Here is an 8,374-nt window from a genome sequence, read left to right as displayed (position 1 = left end):
AGAGTATTTCTCCAGTAATCATAGAGTGTGAAAAGTCACCAAGAAAATATTTTATTTGCTTTTCTGATGCATATTACTTAATACCAGCAATGCACTTGGGTCTTCCCTTCCATATTTTTACTCTAGATCTCAAAGGAGTACCTGATTTTTAATCCTTATTTCGCTTTCTTTTTCTTTTGATAAGTGAGGTTTATCAGCACTTAGTTCATTCAACAGATTTACTAGCATCAGAACTTAACAGATGAGTAGCATTATTCTAGTTTGGACTTAGTAATAAGATAGACAAAGTAAACTCAACTAAGCTCAATTATCAGAATTTGCTTGTGTCAATATATTTCCTCAGAAATAATTACTTCTTACATGGGATCCCTTGTTTATTGAAGACTACTAGGTCAGCATCTAGCACAGTTATCCTCATAGGATTGAATAGTTACCTAAACAGACATATCAATATCAGAGTTTAGAAACATTGATCAGACAACAGTCAGTACTTAAACATATTTTTCAATTAAGCACAGAATACACAAAGAGATTAAATTCTGTAAATACTGATCATAAAGTCTGATGCAACAGAACAAAACTAAGCAGATTTAGAGAAAGAACCTGAAACCATTCCAAGTTCATTTACCAATCTTGTAAAAGTAGCTTCACACAATGGTTTTGTGAAGATATCTGCTAGTTGTTGATATGTTGGAACAAAGTGCAATTCCACTGTACCTTCATCTACATGTACCCCGATGAAGTGGTACCTGATGCTGATGTGCTTTGTCATAGAGTGTTGAACTGGATTACCTGTCATAACAATAGCACTTTGATTATCACAGTAAATAGGGATTTTGAAATATGTTAACCCATAATCCAGTAACTGATTCTTCATCCAAAGAATCTGGGCACAACAGCTTCCTACAGCAATATATTATGCTTCTGCAGTTGATGTGGAAATTGACTTTTGTTTCTTGCTAAACCAAGAAACCAATCTGCTTCCAAGAAATTGGCAGCTTCCACTTGTGCTTTTCCTATCAATTTTGCAACCTGCAAAATCTGTATCTGAGTAACCTATTAGTTTAAAATCTGGTTCTCTAGGATACCACAATCCCAGATCAGCTGTTCCTTTAAGATATTTGAAAAAAAAATCACAGCTGTTAGGTGAGCTTCTCTTGGATCTGCTTGAAATCTTGCACAAAGACAGGTAGCATACATGATATCAGGTCTACTAGCAGTTAGATAGAGTAGAGAGCCAATCATACCTCTGTAATCAGTAATATCTACTGATTTACCAGTATCCTTATCCAGTTTTGTTGCAGTGGCCATGGGACTGGATGCACTTGAACAATCTTGCATTCCAAATTTCTTCAGCAAATTTCTGGTGTACTTAGTTTGACAAATAAAAGTGCCTTCTTCATTCTGCTTGACTTGAAGGCCCAGAAAATAGCTAAGTTCCCCCATCATACTCATCTGATACCTTGACTGCATCAGTTTGGCAAACTTCTTGCAAAGTCTGTCATTTGTAGACCCAAAAATGATATCATCAACATAAATCTGGACCAAAAGTAAGTCTTTTCCATGGTTGAGGTAGAACAGTGTTTTGTCTATTGTTCCTCTGTTAAATCCATTTTCCAGAAGAAACTGAGCTAATGTCTCATACCATACTCTGGGAGCTTGCTTAAGTCCATAAAGTGCTTTATCAAGCCTGTAGACATAATCTGGATGTTTGGAATCTACAAAGCCTGGAGGTTGTTCAACATATACTTCCTCCTTCAATTCTCCATTGAGAAAAGCACTTTTCACATCCATTTGAAAGACAGTAAACTTTTTGTGAGCAGCATAAGCCAAAAATATCCTTATGGCTTCTAACCTAGCAACTGGTGCAAATGTTTCATCATAATCAATTCCCTCCTGGTGAGAATATCCTTTTGCAACCAGCCTTGCCTTATTCCTTGTAATTATGCCATCACTGTCAGTTTTGTTTCTGAAAACCCACTTTGTACCAACAACAGATCTATTCTTTGGTCTTGGCACTAGGGTCCAGACTTGTTTCTTTCAAATTTATTTAACTCTTCCTGCATTGCTTGCACCCAATCAGCATCTTGAAGAGTTTCTTCCACTTTCTTTGGCTCAGTCTGAGAGAGAAAAAAATTGTAAAGACATTCGTTTGAAGTACCAGTTCTAGTTCTGACACCTGCATCAGGATTTCCAATTATCAAATCAGGTGTATGTGATTTAGTCCACTTCCTTGCAGATGGAAGGTTTTCTCTAGAACTGGATGCTCCCCCATGATCCATGCTGTCTTCATTTTCATTTTCCGATGCTCTCCCTGAAACTATGCTCTCTGAGTTGGATTCTTCAGAATTTAGATTTTCAGAACTATCAGAACTTGGCTTATCAGAACTTGACGAATCAGAACTTGAAGAGCCAGATGTATGTTCTGATGCTTCTTGAGATGTGGTATGTTCTTGAGTATGCTCCCCCTGCATAGGTGCATCTTCCTTTGGCGTAGTCACCACAATTTCAATAACATCAGAGTTTAATCCATTAGAGTTTACAGTATCAGGACTTAGACTGTCAGGATTTTCAGTATCAGAATTTGAGTCTTCATTTTCAAATCTCAGCTGATCATGATCAATAAAATCTTCAAGACCAGTAATATTCTTGTCATCAAAAGAGACATTGATAGATTCCATGACCACTCTTGTTCTCAAATTATAGACTCTGAAGGCTTTTGTGGAAAGTGGATATTCAACAAAGATTCCTTCATCAGCTTTTAGATCAAATTTAGATAGCTGTTCAGGATGAGTCTTGAGAATAAAACACTTGCATCCAAATACATGAAAGTACTTTAGATTTGGCTTCTTTTTCTTCACCATCTTATATGGTGTTTTTCCTTACTTGTTAATGAGTGTTGCATTTTGAGTAAAACAAGCAGTCTGCACAGCTTCAGCCCAGAAATAGGTTGGAAGCTTTGCTTCTTCAAGCATTGTACGTGCAGCTTCAATGAGAGTTCTATTCTTCCTTTCAATAACTCCATTTTGCTGTGGAGTTCCAGGAGCAGAAAATTTCTGCTTAATTCCATGGTTTTTGCAGAACTCTTCCATTATCAAATTCTTAAACTCAGTGCCATTATCGCTCCTTATGGTTTTCACAGAATTTTTGACCAATTTATCCAGATGTTTGACATGATCAATCAAGATAGATGCAGTTTCAGTTTTTGTGTGCAAGAAATACACCCATGTGTATCTGGTGAACTCATCCACTATGACTAACGCATATTTCTTCTTTGCAATAGACATGACATTCACTGGACCAAATAGATCAACATGTAGTAGATGATAAGGCTCAAGAATTGATGATTCAGTCTTGCTCTTGAATGAAGATTTTCTTTATTTGGCCTTCTGACAAGAATCACAAAGGCCATCAGGAGCAAATACTGACTTTGGCAGTCCTCTCACAAGATCTTTCTTGACTAGTTCATTTATATTGTTGAAATTTAAATGAGAGAGTTTCTTGTGCCAATTCCAGCTTTCTTCAATTGATGCTCTACTCATCAGACAGATTGCAGAACCATCAGTACTTGTTGAAAGCTTAGCTTCATAAATGTTATCACGCCTATATCCTTTTAGAACAACTTTGCCTTTGGATTTACTCACAACTTCACAGTGTTCTTCAAAGAAATCAACATGATAACCTCTGTCACAGATTTGACTTATACTCAGCAGATTGTGTTTAAGTCCTGAGACCAGAGCTACTTCTTTAATGATGACATTCCCAAGATTAATATTGCCATATCCCAATGTTTTTCCAATGTTGCCATCTCCATAAGAAACTATTGGGCCAGCTTTCTCTACAAAGTCTGATAGTAGGGCTTTATTTCCAGTCATATGTCCTGAACATCCACTGTCCAGAACTAGAATATTTTTCCTGTTGCCCTGCAATCACAAAGACCACTAATGAATAGTTTTAAGGACCCAGACTTGCTTGGATCCTTTGGCCTCATTAAGTTTGTTAACATTTGCAGCGGATTTAGCATCAGAGTTTATGTTAACATTTTTCTTATCAGAACTTACACTATCAGACTTTGAATCAGAATTTACACTACAAGGAACAATGGAAACTTTCTTTAAAGAAGGTTTTATTTGATAATAGTCATAGTACAAACTATGATATTCCTTACAAGTATAAATGGAATGCCATAAACTACCACAATGAAAATAAGGATTTTGTGGTTTATATCTAACAGACTGACTCTTAACTCCTGATTTTGAAGGTAAGGAGTTTATGTTCTTATTCTTCCTGCAAAAAGAAGCCAGATGGTTAGAACTCCCACAGTTATGACACATTTTCCTAGGAGCATCAGGAACAGGCTTATAATTATTGCTTTTATTTACACCTTCCTTTCCATTCCTATTTTTCCTAGGTGATTTTACCTTGTTTGCATTCTTAACATCTTTCAGCTTATGCTTAAGCTGCTTCTTAGTCATTAAGCCTATGTTTACTTCAACTGTCTTTTTCTGTTTTAGTTTGTCAGAAGTTAATTCCTCTTTAACTTCTGATTTCTCATTATCAGACTTTACAGTTACAAACTTAACATGTTTTAATTTTGGCTTTTGCTTAACAACAGGCTTAATTTCTACAGTTCATTTATCATTCTTATCCTCTCCATAACCTAAGCCCTCTTTCCAATTTTCACTACTTAGCAAATTTTGAGTTGTTCTGCCAGAGTTAGTCCAAGTCCTGATAATCTCTTTTTCTTTTTCTAAGTCAATTTTTAGAGATTCGTTCAATTTTAGCACTTCATCCCTAACATAAAAAGCATCATCTCTATCCTTCTAAGTTTGATGGAACATAACTAACTCTTTTTCTAAGAAATCATTTCTTTTCTTAAAAGCAAGATTTTCAGAAGTTAATCTTTCACATGTTAAAGTTTGATCTCTATAACTAAAAAACATGGTTTTAAGATATCTTCTCAACTCATTAATATTATCAGTATGAAAAGCATAAGTAGTCTGAGGTACCTTTATTTCAGCAGCTTCAGAACTGCTCTCAGCACTTTCTTTATCAGCATTTGCCATCAACGCATAGTTCTCCTCACTTTCAGAGTCTGAGGTGTCTGTCCAGCTTTTCTTCTTTGTGACAAGAGCCTTGCCTTTGTCACCCTTTACTTTCTTGCAATCAGGAGATATGTGGCCTTTCTCACCACAGTTATAGCATTTTACATTGGTATAATCTCCTCTATCAGACTTTCCTCCTCTGCCCTCAGATCTTCTGAAATTCTTCTTATCAGAACTTGTGCCTTTCTTGGAAAACTTCTTTCCCTTCCTGAACTTCCTGTATGCAATCTTTGTGATCCCTTTCACCATAAGAGCACACAGCTTCATCATCTCCTCATCAACATCAGTCTCAGGCAAGCTTTCAGAATCCGAGTCATCATCACTTTCAGAACTTGATGAATCAGTATCAGACTTTGTGAAAAGAGCTTTACCCTTGTCTTTCCTTGAGGTAGCTGCCTTGGGGAATTCTTCTTCAGCCTTAAGAGCAACTGTCCTTGACTTTCCTCCTTTCCTCTTGCTTCTTTGTTCCATCTCAAGTTCATGAGTCTTGAGCATTCCATAAATTTCATCAAGAGTTGTTTCATCAAGATTGTAGTTGTCTCTTATTGTTGTTGCCTTCAAATCCCAGCATTCAGGAAGAGCTAACAGGAATTTAAGGTTTGAATCTTCAAGATCATACTCCTTATCAACCAATGACAAATCATTCAAGAGTTTGACAAATCTATCATATAAATCAGTCAATGACTCATTAGCCTTTGAGTCAAAGTGTTCATACTCTGGAGTGAGTATTGTCTTCCTGTTCTTCTTAATTGTATCGGTTCCCTGACACCTTGTTTCCAGAGCATCCCATATCTCCTTAGCAGTCTTGCAGTTAATTACCCTATTTGACATTACATTATCAATGACACTATGCAGTAAGTGTCGTACCTTAGCATCCTTAGCAATTGATGCTATATCTTCAGCAGTATAATCACTCTTCTCCTTTGGTACGGTCTTTGCTGCTTCACCTGCAACTGCAACAGCGAGCTTGGTTGGTTTGTGAGGCCCTTCCTTGATTCTATCAAGATATTCTGGATCTGTTGCTTCCAGGAACATGGTCATCCTCACCTTCCATATGGAATATTCAGATGGTCTCAGTATGGGAACTCTGATGGTCTCATACCGACTTTGAATTTGTGTCTTTGGTGGTTCTTCAGTTTTGGTAGGCTTAGTTGGAATTTCTGTGTCAGACATGATTGTGTTTGGATCTTTAACTGTATGTGCGTTAACAGATAGGCTCTGATACCACTTGTTAGGTCACATACACTGTAGAAGGGGTGAATACAGTATAAAGTACAATCAAATCGAACTTTAATATCTCAAGTAACAGAAAACAAACTTTATTGAAACAATAAACTCTATTACAGTATGGAACTGTTACCTCTCAGTGATGAACAAATATCACGAGAGCTGCTAGGGTTACTACGAATAATCTTCTCGAATATGATAACACTTCTAGTGTAAACCCTATGTCTGTGTTTATATACTACACAATTACAAGATAATCACTAATTGATATGGAATATAATTCTGCTTCCTAAAATATATCAATCAAATATCTTTTCTTCCAAGTATTCTATTCTTTATAGAATTCCTTCTTCATGCATATCTCTTCTTATGTTTATCTCGATCTTCTTTCCTTTAATCAGCTACTATCCTTATCTGAACGTCCTTCGACACTTAAGTTCTGATATCCATCTTCTGATGATTATCTCATGATAATATAAGTACTGATATCCTTAAGTCCTGACTTCCAGTAAGTACTGATTTATCCTATTTAAGTAAGATCTGAAAACTAAACATAAATCATATTAGCCATGACATTATCAAATATATCTAACAAGCTGCTTCAAATGAATGTCTCTATAATTCTTTTCTTTCTCAGACTGAACCAAAGAAAGTGGAAGAAGCTCTTCAAGATGCTGATTGGGTGTAAGCAATGCAGGAAGAGTTAAATGAATTTGAAAGAAACAAAGTCTGGACCCCATTGCCAAGACCAAAGAACAGATCTGTTGTTGGTACAAAGTGGGTGTTCAGAAACAAAACTGATAGTGATGGCATAATTACAAGGAATAATGCAAGGCTGGTTGCAAAAGGATATTCTCAACAAGAGGGAATTGATTATGATGAAACATTTGCACCAGTTGCTAGATTGGAAGCCATAAGGATATTTTTGTCTTATGCTGCTCACAAAAAGTTTAATGTCTTTCAAATGGATGTGAAAAGTGCTTTTCTCAATGGAGAATTGGAAGAGGAAGTATATGTTGAACAACCTCCAGGCTTTGAAGATTCCAAATTTCCAAATCATGTCTACAGGCTTGATAAAGCACTTTATGGCCTTAAGCAAGCTCCCAGACCATGGTATGAGACTTTAGCTCAGTTTCTTTTGGAAAGTGGATTTAACAGAGGGACTATTGACAAAACACTGTTCTACCTCAACCATGGAAAGTACTTACTTCTGGTACAGGTATATATTGATGATATCATTTTTGGTTCTACAAATGACAGACTTTGCAAGAAGTTTGCCAAACTGATGCAGTCAAGATATCAAATGAGTATGATGGGGGAACTTAGCTATTTTATGGGCCTTCAAGTCAAGCAGAATGAAGAAGGCACTTTTATTTGTCAATCCAAGTACACCAGAAATTTGCTGAAGAAATTTGGAATGCAAGATTGTTCAAGTGCATCCACTCCCATAGTCACTGCAATAAAATTGGATAAGGATACTGGTATATCAGTAGATATTACTGATTATAGAGGTATGATTGGCTCTCTACTCTATCTAACTACTAGTAGACCTGATATCGTGTATGCTACCTGTCTTTGTGCAAGATTTCAAGCAGATCCAAGAGAACCTCACTTAACAGTTGTGAATAGAATTTTCAAGTATCTAAAGGGAACAGCTGATATGGGATTGTGGTATCCTAGAGAATCAGACTTTAAACTAATAGGTTACTCAGATGCAGATTTTGCAGGATACAAAATTGACAGGAAAAGCACAACTGGAAGCTTCCAATTTCTTGGAGGCAGATTGGTTTCTTGGTTTAGTAAGAAACAAAAGTCAATCTCCACATCAACTGCAGAAGCTGAGTACATTGCTGCAGGAAGCTGTTGTGCACAGATTCTTTGGATGAAGAATCAGTTACTGGATTATGGGTTGACATATTTTAAAATCCCTATTTACTGTGATAATCAAAGTGTTATTGCTATGACAGGTAATCCAGTTCAACACTTAATGACAAAGTACATCAGCATTAGGTACCACTTCATAAGGGAACATGTGGATGAAG

The sequence above is a fragment of the Apium graveolens genome, chromosome 1 (genome assembly GCF_009905375.1).
Source record: "Apium graveolens cultivar Ventura chromosome 1, ASM990537v1, whole genome shotgun sequence".
NCBI classification, from domain to species: Eukaryota; Viridiplantae; Streptophyta; class Magnoliopsida; order Apiales; family Apiaceae; genus Apium; species Apium graveolens.
Note: the sequence above shows the minus strand (reverse complement) of the source record.